General features: G+C 44.0%; 1 protein-coding gene across 2 annotated transcripts in view; it reads left to right on the forward strand.

Annotated features, from left to right (window-relative positions):
• The window catches only part of LOC121567286 (coagulation factor IX), a 31,709-nt gene that overhangs the window by 1,512 nt on the left and 11,075 nt on the right, over window positions 1–19,122 (forward strand). The window contains exons 1-2 of one of the 2 annotated variants that reach the window (XM_045218067.1): window positions 11,089–11,093; window positions 13,877–13,880. The exons of the other annotated variant lie outside the window; for it this stretch is intronic. The gene's annotated coding sequence lies outside the window, so the exon portion shown is untranslated. Of the gene's footprint in view, window positions 1–11,088; window positions 11,094–13,876; window positions 13,881–19,122 lie in introns of those variants that run through there. 2 annotated transcript variants of the gene reach the window in all.

Here is a 19,122-nt window from a genome sequence, read left to right on the forward strand (position 1 = left end):
CCAATCATATATGTCTGTCGGAGCCCCTCCCCTCATACTAAAGTGCCACCCGCCTGACCTCTGATCTTGCGAGTAGGGGAATGTGGTGTGATGTCTCACTCATAATATCAGAGGACTGGGGTTACACAAGTAGCCTTTAGTTCTCGTTCAATTATTCTTTTAGACATCTCACAAGTGGGATATGGCCAACTCCCGTATCGCACACGCTCTCCGAAGCCAGGTAGTCTCAATATCAACCCTCAAAGGCCCCGACACTAAGGACAATATGCGCAAAAGAGGGCGCAGTGACGTCTAGTCGGTAGAACCTCATAAAGGTATGAGGGGATGCCCAACAAGCCGCATAGCAAATGTCCTGCAAGGAGATGCCTTTGAACAGTGCCCAAGAGCCACACAGGACTAGCCCTTTGGCCTTCCGGAGGCTGTAACCCCTTGCTTTTATAGGCCAATATAATAGCTTCCACAATCCAACGTCATAACCGTTGACGAGAGAGGGACCTCCCCTTTGCTTTTGCGCACAGCTCTCGTCCTATCCAAGTATATGCGCAGCGCGCATACTGGACACAAACGGTGCAGCCGCTCCTCTTCCATAGAAAGGAAAAGTGGCGAGGGGAAAGCCACAAGCTTCAAGGCGAGACAATTGTAATTGCCACTAACCTTGGGCATAAAGGCGGAGTTGGGCAACAAGGTGACCTTGGAAAAGCCTCGGGCAAACTGCAGGTGCGAATGGTGAACTGACAGTGCATGTAGCTCACTTACCCATTTTGCAGACATAAGGGTGACCAGTAAAGCGATCTTAAAAGGAGAGATAATTCATCTCCACACTTTCCAACGGTTCAAAAGGCTGCTATGAAATAGCCTCAAGCGCAATAGACAAATCCCATGACGGGGCTAAAGGCTTGGGAACTGGACATAAGCGACGTGCCCCCTTTATGAAAGAACATAACGGGTTGTTTTCCCACCGTGTTTTTGTCGAAGCCTATATGACAGGCTGAGATAGCAGCTAGATAAACCTTAACAGTGGATAAAGCCTTCCCTCTGTCCAAAAGGTCCTGCAAGAAGCATTAAACCTCATTTACAGAGCATTGGTAAGGAATTATCAGTTTTTGGTCACACCACTTCTCAAAAACGCACCACTTATTTCCATACAGTTAGCGTGTAGAAGGGGCCCTAGCACTCTAGATAGTCTCAATGACTCAAGAGGCAAGCCAGTCGCATCCAGATTTAACCTCTCACGGGCCAGTCCCAGAGGGCCATGATTTCCGGGTGAGGGTGGAAAATCTCTGTTTGCTTGGGTCAGCAGATCCCTGCGTAATGGTAGTTGACAAGGCTCGTCATATAGCAGGAGAGTGATCTATGCGATCCAGAGCTTGCCAAGCCATTGAGGGGCTATCAAGATGAGGGATAAGCGGTTTTCCCCTCACTCTGGCCAGAGTGGGGAGTGAGGCTGAGGGGAGGAAAAGTGTAAAGCAACACCCTCGGCCAAGGGTGTGCCAGCGTGTCCAACCCCAGTGGTGCGTCTCCTACTAGCACGAAAAACAATGGGCAGTACGCGTTTTCTTGTGATGCGAAGACATCTACATTGTGGTCCTCTGTAGCTCAGCTGGTAGAGCACGGCGCTTGTAACGCCAAGGTAGTGGGTTCGATCCCCGGGACCACCCATACACAAAAAATGTATGCACGCATGACTGTAAGTCGCTTTGGATAAAAGCGTCTGCTAAATGGCATATTAAATTAAAAATTAAAATATTAAAATTAAATTAAAATTAAAATTAAATATTAAAATCTACGGACGCTTGACCCCATCTCTCCCAGATCTGTTTCACCACTTGTGGAAGGAGTCTCCAGGCCCTTAGATGGGGATTCCCTCTAAAAAATGAGTCCGCTCCCATGTTCAGTACGCCCAGGACATGAGTTGCGCGCATGGTTAGTAAGTGTGCTCTGCGCCACAGAATAATTCTGGCGGATAGTCTGTGTAGTCAACCTGGCGGTAGATGTACGGCACTACAGTCGTATTGTCCGTTCTGATCAAGACAATTCCGAAGGGCAGGTAGAACAGTTCAGCAGTTCAACGTAATTTATGTGAGCAATGTGGAGTTGTGGGGTCCATACTCCGTTTATTACATTTCCCTCGTGAACTGCGCCCCAGCCCGTGAGTGACGCATCTGTTATCACCACTTTCCTTGTTGCCGCTACCGCTAGGGGAATGCCAGGAACAAAGATCGAGGGGCTCTTCCAGTGACGGAGAGCCGAAAGACATGCGGAAGTCACCTCTATCTGCCGATTGAGGTGACGCCATGTACACAGATGTTGGGCAAACACCCAGCGCTGGAAGTCTCTCAACCTCAGTAGGCCAAGAGGTACTACCCATCCTGAACGTGACCGAGCACCCCCTGCGGAACAGGGAAAGGCACTGTCAGAAAGACGCAATGCAGTCTTCCGAGTGTTGCCTAATAAGAGAGAGAATACGCCTATGTATTCTATTCTCTGCGATGGCACCAAACAGCTGTTTTTCAGTTGTGTCTCGTACCGCTTGCTCCTGGGACAGGGGGCAAAGCAGGTAATCATGTAGGCGGAGACTCTCAGCCCCTTGTTTCTTAGGGGTGCGAGAGCTGCCTCTACACATTTTCTGCGCTAGCCCGAATGGGACAGCGAGGTATTCGTAGGCTGTGCCTTAAAAAGCAAACTTCAGAAACCTCCTGGCAGAATGCTTAAGTGAAAATGAGCGTCCTGCAGGCCGACTGAGGTGAACGCCTTGACCACAGGTCAATCAACTCTTGCTCACCAGTGGTGCCGGAGCGCCCTCAGGTGGGATGGAGAGTCTCTTTTTCGTTGTCCTTGGCATGACGCCTGGATACAGCAGAGTCTTTTTTATTGAAAAGGGAAGTGTTGACACACTGGAACATGGGGTGCTTGCTGGCGACTGACAATTTGCCTTCCTGCCCCAAATACTTTAACTGGGGTGAGAGCCGTGGCACAGAGGGCATAGTGGATATCTTCCTTGAGAGCAAACACATGAAAATGAGTCGCTGCACAAAGGGTAGGGTTTTAGGAACACAGATGTGCCTCTCCCCCATAGTGGTGGGGAGAAAGTCTGTGCTCCACCTGAGAGGAGGCAGGCCAGAACACGGAGTGAACTGTTGGCTACCCCGCTCTGCCACAGGGAATCAAATGGGCGGTACCTTGATGCGGCTGCAGCAAAGGACCATTTTCCCCACTGTCGGGCCCTGTTAGTGGATCCGAACTGTGGGGTAGATCTGGCGGAAAGTCCTGGTGCCAGCGAATTGCCCTCTCCCTGCCACAATTTCCGAGTCTACGGGGCAGACAGGTGTTGAAGGCTTCACCCTCTTTCTTTCGAAGTTCGCACTTTTGCCGCATGGCGGCGACACCCAAACTAGGAAATCGGCTTTCTATCTGTCCAACAGGCAGGACAGGTTGAGCAACAGGGCTCTCTCCTCAACCACTGCAAGGCTCATGGCAAGGCTCAGCTGCCCGTTTGCAGACGTCAATGAGGGAATATCTGTCACCTGTTAAGGGCGGAAGAGGGCCAAGTGGTTTGTGCCTCCTCGTCCTCCTCCACTGCCTGGAGGAGGTCGGTCATATACCCTCTCCATCATCCTCATCAATAACGAGGTACCCTTCCCCCTCCTCTGGGGCCAAGCCCTGGAAAAGTGTGTGGTCCTTCGGGTAGCCATCCAATATGTCGGCCCGTGTGGGTTGGGTCTGCGAGGCAGTCTCCCCGCTCGAGTTATACGTTGGGCTACTCTGCGCACTCTCTGGCGGAGGGTTTTGGCAGCAAAAACCCTGTAACGGATGCATGACCAGGGGTCGTCGAACGCTGCTTCTGCGTGTTCGACACCCAGGCAGATGACACACAAAGAAAAGCTGTGAAGCAAATTCTTACCCAAAGCGAAAGCTTTCTTCGGTAAAGTCAACTAACACAGAAGACGAGAGCTGATAAATCCTGCGCTCGGCGGCGTAACCTTGACGGCACACCTGTGAACAGTTAGAGGAAAACCGATCAAGTGGTGCTGAGATGAGCTAAGTAGAACTCTTCTGTGAGGAAGAGAGGTGAGAATGATCAGAGGGCAGGCGGGTGGCTCTTCAGTATGAGGGGAGGGGCTACCTCATTCGCCACTCGACCTGTCTGTGTCCGATAGACGTGTATGATTGGTTCTTCGAGCTACTTAGGAGATTCTGGTGAATTCCATTAGTGAGATGTAGAACCAAATAATTGAAAGAGAACACATTAGTGATGCGCGGGTCAGCTGGTTGTTCACCTGCACCCGCCTGCAATTGCTAATAACCCATCCGCAACCGCCCGACTCTGTGATAAAGTGAAAATCTGAGGCCTGCACCCGACACTAACCCACAAATAGGCAGATCGGAAATGCGCTGTACAGACATGGACAGCAGAAAAAATATTTGACAGGGGGTGCGGGATTTATTTATTTTTTTGCCCAATTTAGATATGTTTCTGCTTATAATTTCCGAAAGGTTAATTGTCAGTCAACTTGTCTATAATTAGATACATGCAGTTTCTTTCGTCATTACTGCCCTAGAACACTAAATAAACCCTTGCTCACCAGAATAATGTAATAAATGTATGAATGCTTCAATCTAGTTGACATCAGTAAACTTTTATGTTTCTCTCGCACATTAGACGTTTAGGGACCGGGGAGGAAAATGCAAAAAAAAAAATTAAACGGGAAGGATTTTCTGTGCGAAATTTCCAAATGACATCAGTTTGACCGGTTTTAAGGAAATTAAAAGCAGTGAAAACGACCCAACATGCTTCTGATAAGATTTCAGTTCGGCTTCTATGCATATTTTATGTGGTTGAAATGCTATCAGTTTGTATTCTGATAAAGATGGCACCTTTACAGACGGTCCCTAACCGCGTATTAATTCTCTAAAGATACTGAAATAAAACAATATTTCCCCACTCCTTTCCGCAGCCCCCGAGTGAAAATGAACATTTGGTGTATAACTTTACTGCAAAAAATGCTTAATTCTGCAGGAGTTAATATTATATGAGGCTATGTGAGAGGTTATAGACCTACAGTCAGTGTCCAGATTTCAGGCAGGCTACTATTCCAAACAGCAGCCTACAGTTCCTTTGACATGCCATATTTGAAGTCCCCGTCTTGACTCTTGAATTTGTATAGTGCCTCACAATCATCATGCATATCATAGCCGGCACTGCTATCATCCTCTTTTACCACTTCACAAAATATTTTCCCAACATTACTGTTCTGGCCCTCCCTTCTCTTTATTTTCAACTATCCATTTCGCAGCTTTTCTCTTATTGAGTTCAACTCTGACATTGTAATTTTTGCCTTAGTGGATCGGCGATCGTACGATAGCCTGAACATGTTGTGACGTCACGAGAGGCTACACAGCTTTCAGCGGGATTGCTCAAGTAGTGCAAGGAGACAAGGTTCAAACAAAACAAGGATTTTATTATAGGTCTTGGGAAATTAACGAAAATATAACAAAATTCTGTTCTCTTGTGGCTCTTTAAGGGTTAACAGTTCAGGGATGTCTCTTCCACATCCAAAATCATAATTCTCACTCGCTCAGATAACTTTTCCCCAGCCTTACTGTAGTCCACGTTGCAGCTAGTGGCCAACCCAGCAAAAAGTCCTTCCAAATGTCTCTCACGTATTTCCCACAGGTGCATATATCCAAAGGTGAGTATTTCCCAAAGGTAAGTATCTCCAAATCCTTATATTCCTCATGGAAGTGGACGTGCAGCACTCTTGTCCTCCAGAGAGCCCAGGTTGGAGACTGTGTCTCTTCACCCCCCACACACTCCCTCAGTGTGTCTCTTCCCTTCCCAAACCTTCAGCTCATCAGCTCCTCATTTGTTTCAGCTGCGTGGGAAGATTGGCCATAGAGGGGTGGAGTTCCCGACCATACCAGCAGATGGAGCCATAGCTGTCTGGGTTTGCAGCCACCTCAGGGGATGTAACGTCCCTCCAGGACACAGCCTCTCGTGACATCACACATCCCCCCTCCTCGGGACCGACGTCCTCGTCGGGTAAAGGCAGCGAAGAAGGCATCACGCCGGGAGAGGGCGTCCGCATTGCCGTGGTGCTTGCCAGCCTGCTCTCTCTTCAACTCCTCCACCTCTAGGACCAGGGACTCAGCCTCCTGTTGTCTCTCCTTGAGTTTCTTACTGAACGCATCAGCCTTGGTTTTAGCAGAGTTTAGCTTCTGTTGAGCAGCTTTCAGTTCCTTCTCTCTCTCTGCCTCCGCATTCTTCATCTTGTTCTCCAACACCTTGTACTTCTCCTCTGCCTTCTTCTGGACCTCCTTACTACTGCGCAGGGTCTCCTCACACTCCTCGATGGTCCTGCGCAGCCTCTCCAGCTCCTCCTGTTGCTTATGGAAGGAGCTCTGTTGGAGTTTAGCCTGGAGGATATCTAACTCTTCTGTCTTCATGTCTAACTGTTGCTTTAACAAACGATACCTCTCAGCGGTCCCCTTCAGACCAGACAGTTCTTTGTCCAGATTCTGTAGCTCCGTCTCTGTGTCGGTCTGGGCACCTGCCATCCCTATCAGAGCCCGGGCGGGAGTGAGTAATTCGGAGGATTGCACCGGAGCCTTCCCAGGATGAGTTTTGCCTCTCCGTTTCCGAGGTACTCGGGGTTATCCCTCTCCTGAGACTCTCTCCAGAGTGGGTAAAGGCTGGGCAGTCTCGTCCAATTAGGACAGGAACGGGAGGGAATCAACCACCCCGCCGTCGTGTGTATGGTTCCCCGTGTGCTGGTCATTGTAAGTTCAGTAATGGGGTATTCTCTGGTGTCCCCATGGACACAGGAAACTGGGAGGACTTTCCCCGGGGTCAGACACGTTGGGCCCACCAAATCCTTACGCACCAGGGTGGCCCGGCTACCAGAATCCAGTAAGGCCTCCACATCATGGTGATTCACAGTTACCGGGCAGGTGGGGGGTCGATCTGGGCCGCCATCTACGACTCCCAAGAGCGAGGCAAAACGGTGTGTGGGTGCTGAGCTGGAGGACTCCGCAGTGGGCATAGGTTCATCGGCTGGTTTCCCACACTGCCAGGAGATATGTCCCATCTCCCCACACCGGTAACACTGTCGAGTTTCCCCCTCCTGGTGTACTCTTCTTGGACCCGCCTGGTTTCTGGCTCCCCCTGGAGCCGGGATAAGTCCTGACGTGGCTGGGTTCGAGACCTTGGGTCCTTTGGACGGGTTCTTCCCATTTGTGGTGGGGCCGCCCTCCTGGGGTCTTTTCGGGAAGCATTCAGCATCTCCGCTGTGGCCTGGTACTTTTCCACAGCTTCCACGGTCAGATCAGCCGTGGTCAAGGCCTGTTGACTGATGAACCGTTTTGCCTCATAAGGCAGGGCGCGTGGTAGCGATCCACCACAACGGCCTCCACCACCGCCGCTGCTGTATTCCTCTGCGGATCCAGCCATTTCCTTGCGATTCGGACAAGTTCATGCATCTGCGCCCGAGGAGGTTGGTCTGGTTGGAAGGTCCAGCTGTGAAAGCGCTGGGCCATACCAAACTTTGTGAGTCCATATCTGCTGAGGATCTCAGACTTCAGGGCATCATAGTCAGTAACCTGGTCAGGGCCCAGGTCCCGGACAGCATTCAGCGATTCCCCGGTTAGAAAGGGGGCTAACAGACCAACCCACTGTTGCTTGGGCCAGGCTTCCCCTAGTGGCCGTGGCCTCAAATGCATGCAGGTATGCCTCAATGTCATCGGTAGCTCCCATCTTAGATATAAAGTCACTTGCCTTTATTGAGGCGGGTATTTTGGACAACCCTCTGTCTCTGCAACTGCAATTCCTCTGCCTTCAGAAGGTTGGCTTTCTTTTGCTCCTCCAAGAGAGCCACATTTGCTTGCATCTGGGCGTGCTGGCCAGCAACAAGGGCTTTCAATATGTCCTCCATTTCAGTCGGGCGGGGAGCCTACGGCCAACTTGGAAAACTGGGTGATCAAACCTTCGGTATCCTCCTCTGACATGCACTATTAACGCTTGAGCTTGCCCGTATTCTCCACCATCTGTGACGTCACGAGAGGCTACACAGCTTTCAGCGGGATTGCTCAAGTAGTGCAAGGAGACAAGGTTCAAACAAAACAAGGATTTTATTATAGGTCTTGGGAAATTAACGAAAATATAACAAAATTCTGTTCTCTTGTGGCTCTTTAAGGGTTAACAGTTCAGGGATGTCTCTTCCACATCCAAAATCATAATTCTCACTCGCTCAGATAACTTTTCCCCAGCCTTACTGTAGTCCACGTTGCAGCTAGTGGCCAACCCAGCAAAAAGTCCTTCCAAATGTCTCTCACGTATTTCCACAGGTGCATATATCCAAAGGTGAGTATTTCCCAAAGTGTAAGTATCTCCAAATCCTTATATTCCTCATGGAAGTGGACGTGCAGCACTCTTGTCCTCCAGAGAGCCCAGGTTGGAGACTGTGTCTCTTCACCCCCCACACACTCCCTCAGTGTGTCTCTTCCCTTCCCAAACCTTCAGCTCATCAGCTCCTCATTTGTTTCAGCTGCGTGGGAAGATTGGCCATAGAGGGGTGGAGTTCCCGACCATACCAGCAGATGGAGCCATAGCTGTCTGGGTTTGCAGCCACCTCAGGGGGATGTAACGTCCCTCCAGGACACAGCCTCTCGTGACATCACAATGTGAAAGTTGGTTTCGTGTCTCTAGCTTGAACGGTTCAAGAGTTAATGTTGGTGAATTGTTTTATGCAAATGTATGCTCATTTATTTAATGTTTTATAGTTTATAAAAGTTTAAGAATTTGAAGGTAGGATAGCCTGAACATGAGAAAGTTGGTTTGGCGCCAACAGTTCAAGAGTTACTGTCGGTTGTATTTTATGCTAATTTATGCACATGTATATAGCTTTAATTGATCAAGCTTTAAAATAATTTGAAGTTAGGATAGCCTGGACATGTGAACGTTGGTTTGGTGTCTTTAGCTTGAACTGTTCAAGAGTTACTGTTGTTTAGTTATTCTATGCAAATGTATGCAAACATTAGTTATAGTTGATAAAGATTTTTAAGAATTTGAAGTTCTTCTAAATATGTAGAGTTATTTTATGCTAATTCATACAATTTTTTTTATAGTTATAGTTGATAAAAGTTTAAGAATTTGAAGTTAGGATAGCCTGAACATTAAAACGTTGGTTTGGTGTCGCTTGAACGGTTCAAGACTTAATGTTGGTGAGTTAATTTATGCATATTTACATAGTTATAGTTGATAAACGTTTCTAAGAATTTGAAGTTAGGATAGCCTGAACATGTGAAAGTTGGATTGGTGTCTCTAGCTTGAAAGGGTCAAGAATGAATGTTGGTGAGTTAATTTATGCTAATTTATGCACTTTTGTATAGTTATAGTTGATACATGTTTTTTAAGAATTGGAAGTTAGGATAGCCTAAACATGTGACCCTCCTTTCATTTTTGCCTTAAGTAACTTTCTGGAGGATTCAATAGGCATAGTCAAATCCATATCAATCCAAATTAGTTTTAATAGTGTGATTTCTGCAAATGGCGGACTGAAAACACCTGTGCAGAATTCCTCAAGATAAAAACGTAATATTCAATATCAGTAAGTTTGACTAAATATTAGCACTTCCCTCCACATACTCGTGGGCAATAACCTTCAATCTGGATAATACCACAAAACAAATAAGGCTAGAGAAATGTATCGACCAATATCACTAATACAATGAACACCCAAACAACGTCGGAGAGTAAGCATGGAGAACCAATCCCCAAAAGAAAACGAGACTCCTCGACGGACACAGACGATTTATGCTTTTCACCACCGGGAATGGCAATGGTGGAAACTGACTTGCTATAGTTGATAAAAGACAAACTGGGCATACTTGAACTAGTCAGTAAAGATATAAAGGAGTTGAAGGCGAGCCTCGAGATGAGTGAGGAAAAAGCTGCCATAATGGAGAAAGAAACCAACAAGCTAAAAGGAACAGTCACTACGATGGAAACAGACGTTAATTCACTTCAAAAGGAGAACATCTTTCTGAGAGAAGCCTTACTTGACATACAGACTAGATCTATGAGAGAAAATCTGGTACTTACTGGTATCCAAGACAAACAGGGTGAAGATCCTGAGAGTGTGGTGAAATAATTATTTCTTGAAGCACTACAGATCCCAGGCGATACTGTCGGCAAAATCAAACTCCAACGTGTACGCCATTTCGGACAGAGATATGAGCTCCCAATCGTTGCCAAATTTGCATTCTTTGAAGATAAAATAATGGTTAAAAGACTCACAGGCACGACAATAGGCATGAATGATCAGTTCCTGAAGGAAATTGCAGAACGGTGCAAAGTTCTGTTACCACTTTTCAAGGTGAATAGATTAAAAGAGAAACGTGTTGCTCTAGTAGTCGATAAACTGTATATTGATAACCAATTGTTCCGAGACACCAAGACTATTCCATGGCTATTCTAAATATATCAAAGTTCCCATAGAGGAGTCAAATAATGGAACACCCAATACTATCCATGGTAGGGATTGTAATAAAAAAAAAAAAAGATATAGGAAAACAATAAAATAAAACAATTGATAAAGAAAAACTACAAAACACTATACCATTCAAGATAGCGAATGTTATAAAATAATTTGTATTCGACTTTCTATTTATAGTATTTATAAATAGATAAAAGGCAGCATTAGAAGAAAGGATAATTATTGAAATCATATATCTTCAAATATAAGGAACTGGAACACAAAAGCCCTCAAAAGCCCGAATCAACATGTAGGAATCAACATGGTAGGGATAAAAACACAGCAAACAGAGGACATAAAAGGCACGGTATGTGCGGGAGTTTTGTGATGGAAGGTGGGGTGTGTGTTTTTGTGTTTGGAAAAGTGTGGAGTTAAGTGAGTGAAAAGGGAAAATGGTTGCAAATGCCAGAGCATGTCTGTCTGCGAGCAGGAGTTGTGACAGCAAGAGCTTTCAATTTTGTGCAGATATGGGATATACATTTTTAAATAAATAATTTATTTATAACGGAACGGTCTCCAACCCTATACATCCACCTGAGCGACCCACACACACACTAAGGAGAAGTCCTTATCTGTTTTATAGGCCTACTGTAAGTAGCCTATACGCAGCCAAGACAGAAAGATGAATGCGGTCAGAGACCCACTAAAGCAGCACCGCCCTCTCAAGATTCTGAGCCTGACTGGCAGTGTTGGTCCTACAAAGCCAAAGTCCCCGGATGGGTGAGCATAAAATACAAGGAATTTCTCAAAGCTGCTAATAAAAACCTTGACGACCCTGTACCTAGCCGGTGGGGATTCCGGTGGGGTGCCCCTACCCAGGTATTGGCCGTGCTGGCAACACTAGCTGCAACACAACTTCAGTGTTGTGATGCAAAAATTCTAGCAAAATGTATAGCGCATAGAATTAGAAAGGTATTGTCGGAGATTATTCATTCTAAATCAGACAGGTTTTTTACATGGGCGATACATTGGAGATAATAAGGCAAGTACTGGAAACAATAGAACACTATAAAAAATCTGGGAAACCAGACCTACTATTCATAGCAGACTTCGAAAAGGCATTTGATAAAGTACGACAGGGGTTTATATATAAATGCCTGGAGCATTTCAATTTTGGACAATCTCTTATAAATTGGGTTAAATTCATGCATAGTAACCCTAGGTGTAAAATAGTAAATAATGGCTATTTCTCAGAAAGTTTTAAACTGTCAAGAGGAGTGAAACAAGGTTGTCCACTATCGGCATATCTATTAATTATTGCCATCGAGATGTTAGCTATTAAAATCAGATCCAACAATAATATCAAGGGATTAGAAATCCAGGGCTTAAAAACAAAGGTGTCATTGTACGCTGATGATTCATGTTTTCTTTTAAATCCACAACTTGAATCCCTTCACAGCCTCATAGAGGATCTAGATACATTTTCTAACCTCTCTGGATTACAACCAAATTATGATAAATGTACTATATTACGTTTTGGATCACAAAAAAATACCATTTTTACATTACCATGTAGTTTACCAATAAAATGGTCTGATGGTGATGTGGATATACTCGGAATACATATCCCAAATGAAATAAATGATCTCACTCCAATACATTTTAATAGAAAGTTAGCAAAAATAAGATCTTGCTACCATGGAAAGGTAAATACCTGTCAATTTGTGGAAAAATCACAGTGATTAACTCTTTAGCGTTATCACAGTTTACCTATTTGCTTATGGTCTTGCCTACGCATAGCGAACTGTTTTTTAAAATTATGAGAATTTTTTTTCCATTTTATTTGGAACGGCAAGCCAGACAAAATTAAACGGGACTATTTATATAATGAATATGAATTCGGAGGACACATATTATTAAATATTAAAGCATTAGACCTATCACTAAAAGCTTCAGTCATACAAAAGTTATACTTAATTCTGAACTGGTTCTCTAGCAAATTAGTAAGATTGTCTCACCCAATGTTCAAGAATGGCCTTTTCCCCTTTATTCAGATTACAACCACTCACTTTCAGTTATTTGAAAAGGAAATCTCCCAAATATCACTATTTCTAAAACAAGCCATAGAAAGTTGGTTGCAATTTCAATGTAATCCTCCAGAAACAACAGAACAAATAATGCGGTTAAAATCAAATATACTAATTGATAAAAAAAACTTTTTTTTTTGACAAAATGTTTAAAAAAGGTATAATCTTCGTAAATGATATTATCGGTAGGACTGGTGGAGTTGTCGCACATGCAGCTAACAAAAACATATGTAAATGTCTGCTCTACCCAAAATTACAACCAAATAATTGCAGCAAAAATGGAAAAGGAAAGGAAAAGGGGAAAAAGTAAGGGAACTTGTCTGTCGGCCTTGCATTAAAGAATATAATTGGTTAAAGAAAATTGTGATAAATAAAAAAGTATACCAGTTTCATTTAAGGACCAAAGGATTGACAGCCGTCCCATATAGATTGCAAAACAGTTGGGAAGAGATTTTTGACGTACCGATTCCATGGCATAGTGTTTATGAATTGATACGCAAAACGACGCCAGATTCAAAACTTAGAATTTTTCAATTCAAATTATTATATAAAATTCTTGCTACTAATATAATGTTATTTATATGGGGGATACAATCTTCCCAGCTCTGCAGATTTTGCATTAGAGCATTAGATCATTTGTTTTGGTACTGTCCATTTGTAGCTTGTTTTTGGACACAGGTCCAGGAATGACTAAAGGATTGCAATATTTACCTGGAGCTAACCCTACAGATACAGTGGGGGAAAAAAGTATTTAGTCAGCCACCAATTGTGCAAGTTCTCCCACTTAAAAAGATGAGGGAGGCCTGTAATTTTCATCATAGGTACACGTCAACTATGACAGACAAATTGAGAAAAAAATAATCCAGAAAATCACATTGTAGGATTTTTAATGAATTTATTTGCAAATTATGGTGGAAAATAAGTATTTGGTCACCTACAAACAAGCAAGATTTCTGGCTCTCACAGACCTGTAACTTCTTCTTTAAGAGGCTCCTCTGTCCTCCACTCATTACCTGTATTAATGGCACCTGTTTGAACTTGTTATCAGTATAAAAGACACCTGTCCACAACCTCAAACAGTCACACTCCAAACTCCACTATGGCCAAGACCAAAGAGCTGTCAAAGGACACCAGAAACAAAATTGTAGACCTGCACCAGCCTGGGAAGACTGAATCTGCAATAGGTAAGCAGCTTGGTTTGAAGAAATCAACTGTAGGGAACAATTATTAGGAAATGGAAGACATACAAGACCACTGATAATCTCCCTCGATCTGGGGCTCCACGCAAGTTCTCACCCCGTGAGTCAAAATGATCACAAGAACGGTGAGCAAAAATCCCAGAACCACAGGGGGGACCTAGTGAATGACCTGCAGAGAGCTGGGACCAAAATAACAAAGCCTACCATCAGTAACACACTACGCCGCCAGGACTCCAAATCCTGCAGTGCCAGACGTGTCCCCCCTGCTTAAGCCAGTACATGTCCAGGCCCGTCTGAAGTTTGCTAGAGTGCATTTGGATGATCCAGAAGAGGATTGGGAGAATGTCATATGGTCAGATGAAACCAAAATAGAACTTTTTGGTAAAAACTCAACTCGTCGTGTTTGGAGGACAAAGAATGCTGGTTGCATCCAAAGAACACCATACCTACAGTGAAGCATGGGGTGGAAACATCATGCTTTGGGGCTGTTTTCTCAAAGGGACCAGGACGACTGATCCGTGTAAAGGAAAGAATGAATGGGGCCATGTATCGTGAGATTTTGAGTGAAAACCTCCTTCCATCAGCAAGGGCATTGAAGATGAAACGTGGCTGGGTCTTTCAGCATGACAGATCCCAAACACACCACCCGGGCAACGAGGAGTGGCTTCGTAAGAAGCATTTCAAGGTCCTGGAGTGGCCTAGCCAGTCTCCAGATCTCAACCCCATAGAAAATCTTTGGAGGGGAGTTGAAAGTCCGTGTTGCCCAGCGACAGCCCCAAAACATCACTGCTCTAGAGGAGATCTGCATGGAGGAATGGGCCAAAATACCAGCAACAGTGTGTGAAAACCTTGTGAAGACTTACAGAAAACGTTTGACCTGTGTCTTGCCAACAAAGGGTATATAACAAAGTATTGAGAAACTTTTGTTATTGACCAAATACTTATTTTCCACCATAATTTGCAAATAAATTCATAAAAATCCTACAATGTGATTTTCTGGAGAAAAAAATCTAATTTTGTCTGTCATAGTTGACGTGTACCTATGATGAAAATTACAGGCCTCTCATCTTTTTAAGTGGGAGAACTTGCACAATTGGTGGCTGACTAAATACTTTTTTTCCCCACTGTAGCACTACTGGGTGATCTGAAAAGTCATAGTCAATCGATCAATAATAATAATACTTTTAGCAAAAAAATATATTTTCAATTTACGATCTGTAGAAACAATGAGAATAGAAAGGTTCAGAACTTTTGTAAAACAACACAGTACAGTTTAAAAATATATGGCAAATAGAAATCCAATATGGATGGTGTTAAGAGATAGATGGGAGGTGTTGAATGGAGCTGAAGGATGGGACTAATAACAACAAGATAACTAATGTAAAGCATACTGTGTCCATAATAAGTATATAGGTTATAGGTTGAGAGCTTTTGTGAAAGAGCACAGTTAGAAAAATATGCCATATAGAAGCAAACCAGATGGACATCATGAAAAGGATCGGAAGAAGTTTAGGAGTAAAAACAAACAAAATATAATTATTGTAGAATTTGACTGTGTCCATAAAATGTATATAGTATGTATGGGCTGGAAGTAGAGGCCTAAGCGTTGTTGTTCACTAGTTTACTCCAATTGGGGAAGGAGTGGTGGGGTTGGAAAGTAATGAAGGGAAATATAATTGTAAAAAGTGTGTGTGTGTGTGTGTGTGTGTGTATGGATGTGTGTGTGTATATATATATATATATATTTTTTTTTTTTATCATAGGTACACTTCAACTGTGAGAGACGGAATCTAAAACAAAAATCCAGAAAATCACATTGTATGATTTTTAAGTAATCAATTTGCATTTTATTGCATGACATAAGTATTTGATACATCAGAAAAGCAGAACTTAATATTTGGTACAGAAACCTTTGTTTGCAATTATAGAGATCATATGTTTCCTGTAGGTCTTGACCAGGTTTGCACACACTGCAGCAGGGATTTTGGCCCACTCCTCCATACAGACCTTCTCCAGATCCTGTCGACGGGGCTGTCGACGGGGCAATACGGACTTTCAGCTCTCTCCAAAGATTTTCTATTGGGTTCAGGTCTGGAGACTGGCTAGGCCACTCCAGGACCTTGAGATGCTTCTTACGGAGCCACTCCTTAGTTGCCCTGGCTGTGTGTTTCGGGTCGTTGTCATGCTGGAAGACCCAGCTACGACCCATCTTCAATGCTCTTACTGAGGGAAGGAGGTTGTTGGCCAAGATCTCGCGATACATGGCCCCATCCATCCTCCTCTCAATACGGTGCAGTCATCCTGTCCCCTTTGCAGAAAAGCATCCCCAAAGAATGATGTTTCCAACTCCATGCTTCACGGTTGGGATGGTGTTCTTGGGGTTGTACTCATCCTTCTTCTTCCTTCAAACACGGCGAGTGGAGTTTAGACCAAAAAGCTCTTTTTTTTAATCTCATCAGACCACATGACCTTCTCCCATTCCTCCTCTGGATCATCCAGATGGTCATTGCCTATTGTCCTGTAGCCCATCCCAGCCTTGTGCAGGTCTACAATTTTATCCCTGATGTCCTTACACAGCTCTCTGGTCTTGGCCATTGTGGAGAGGTTGGAGTCTGTTTGATTGAGTGTGTGGACAGGTGTCTTTTATACAGGTAACGAGTTCAAACAGGTGCAGTTAATACAGGTAATGAGTGGAGAACAGGAGGGCTTCTTAAAGAAAAACTAACAGGTCTGTGAGAGCCGGAATTCTTACTGGTTGGTAGGTGATCAAATACTTATGTCATGCAATAAAATGCAAATTAATTACTTAAAAATCATACAATGTGATTTTCTGGATTTTTGTTTTAGATTCCGTCTCTCTCAGTTGAAGTGTACCTATGATAAAAATTACAGACCTCTACATGCTTTGTAAGTAGGAAAACCTGCAAAATCGGCAGTGTATCAAATACTTGTTCTCCCAACTGTGTATGTGTGTATATATATATATATATATATATATATATATATATATATATATATATATATATATATATATATATATATATATATGCGAGAAAAAAAAACATGGGGGATTGGAAGTGATGCAGACAATTACATTGATGGAAGTTACAATCTATCTGAAATATTAAAGCTGATCTACCCCCGCCCAAAATAAATATAAAAATATATCAAATTAAAAAATAAACACTAGCTGCAGTAACCCAGACAATCAGAGGGGGCAAATTATTGTGGCCCTGGTGGCACAAAATAATCAAAGGTCTGACTGCACAGAGATGCTTGGGAAAATGGTCACAACGGGGGACCAGTGTGTGTGTGTTTCAGAGGAAGGGGGTTTATCTGAGCTCCATCAGCTAAATCTCCCAATGACTTCTCAAACAGCTACAACTGTATATGCATTCGCACATCAAGTCCTTTCTTGAGTTGGGCTCGGCTTGTGGTTGTTTGTGGGGGAATGGTGTGTGTGTGTGTGTGTCCCACATCTGTTGCTATGGGGTAATGATGTTAGGAACAATATAGGATGAATCACAATAATTGTTTACTGAAATAATAATTGCTTGTCGAAAATGTAATTTTTGTAATGGCAATCCTGGTTATACCTAACAATCCTTCGCATGAACTGCCTACATTATTACACATATTCGTCGTTAATTGTGGAAATTAAGACACACAATATTTTTTTACACAGTGCCTTCGGAAAATATTCAGACCCCTTGACTTTTTCCACGTTTTGTTACGTTACAGCCTTATTCTAAAGTGGATTAAGATAGCAAGATGGCGCCGACAGACATGGCAGCTCTGCTTCTAGCTCCTAAGCAACTTTGCAGTATTTTGTTTTTTTGTGTATTATTTCGTACCTTTTTAGCTCAGAAAGTTTTGTGTTATTATATACAGCCGGAAATAACTTTTGGATATCAGAGTGGTGGTAACTCACTAGCATTATGACCAGGAATACGACTTTCCCGAATTGGATCCTTTGTTTGTACCCCCCAGGGCTAATTGAACTTATCCCAGAGGCTGCTCCAAGTCGCCACCGGCGGAGAATAGGTATTCGGAGTGGACTTATAGTCTGACTCAGGAGGCGGGCACACCATCCACCACTTCTGAGTATACTACTCGCTAATGTTCAGTCTCTGGACAATAAAGTAGACGAGATCAGGGCGAGGATCTCCTTCCAGAGAGACATCAGGGCTGTAACATACTCTGATTCACGGAATCATTGCTCTCTCTCTGGATATACTGTCCCCATCCATACAGCCAGCTGGATTCTCAGTTCATCGTGCAGACAGGAATAAAGAACTCTCCGGGAAGAAGAAAGGTGGGGGTGTATGCTTCATGATTAACAACTCATGGTGTGATCGTGATAACATACAGAAACTCAAGTCCTTTTGTTCACCTGACCTAGAATACCTCACAATCAAATGCTGACCGTATTACCTCCCAAGAGAATTCTCTTCGGTTATAGTCACAGCCGTGTATATTCCCCCTAAAGCCGATACCACGACGGCCCTCAAGGAACTACACTGGACTTTATGCAAACTGGAAACCATATATCCTGAGGCCGCATTTATTGTAGCTGGGGATTTTAAGAAAGCAAATTTGAGGAAAACGATACCGAAGTTCTATCAACACATCCACTGTAGTACTCGTTTAGGGAAAACACTAGATCACTGCTACTCACCTTTTTGAGATGCCTAGAAGGCCCTCCCCCGCTCTCCCTTAAGCAAATCAGATCATGACTCCATTTTGCTCCTCCCTTCCTATAGGCAGAAACTCAAACAGGAAGTACCCATGCTAAGGTCTATTCAACGCTGGTCTGACCAATCGGAATCCATGCTTCAAGATTGTTTTGATTACGTGGACTGGGATATGTTCCGGGTTGCTTCTGAGAATAACATTGACGCTTACAAGGACACAGTGACTGAGTTCATCAGGAAGTGTATAGGGGATGTTGTTCCCCTATACAGTCAATGGTGACTATTAAAACCTACCCAAACCAGAAACCGTGGATAGATGGCAGCATTCGTGCAAAACTGAAAGCGCGAACCACCGCATTTAACCATGGCAAGGTGACTGGGAATATGGTCAAATACAAACAGTGTAGTTATTCCCTCCGTAAGGCAATCAAACAGGCAAAACGGCAGTACAGAGACAAAGTGGAGTCGCAATTCAACGGCTCAGACACGAGACATATGTGGCAGGGTCTACAGACAATCACGGATTATAAAGGGAAAACCAGCCACGACACCGACGTCTTGCTCCCAGACAAGCTAAATACCTTCTTCGCCCGCTTTGAGGATAACACAGTGCCACCCACGCAGCCTGCTCCCAAGGACTGTGGGCTCTTGTTCTCCGTGGCCGACGTGAGTA

This window comes from Coregonus clupeaformis, chromosome 6 (genome assembly GCF_020615455.1).
Source record: "Coregonus clupeaformis isolate EN_2021a chromosome 6, ASM2061545v1, whole genome shotgun sequence".
Taxonomy (NCBI): domain Eukaryota; kingdom Metazoa; phylum Chordata; class Actinopteri; order Salmoniformes; family Salmonidae; genus Coregonus; species Coregonus clupeaformis.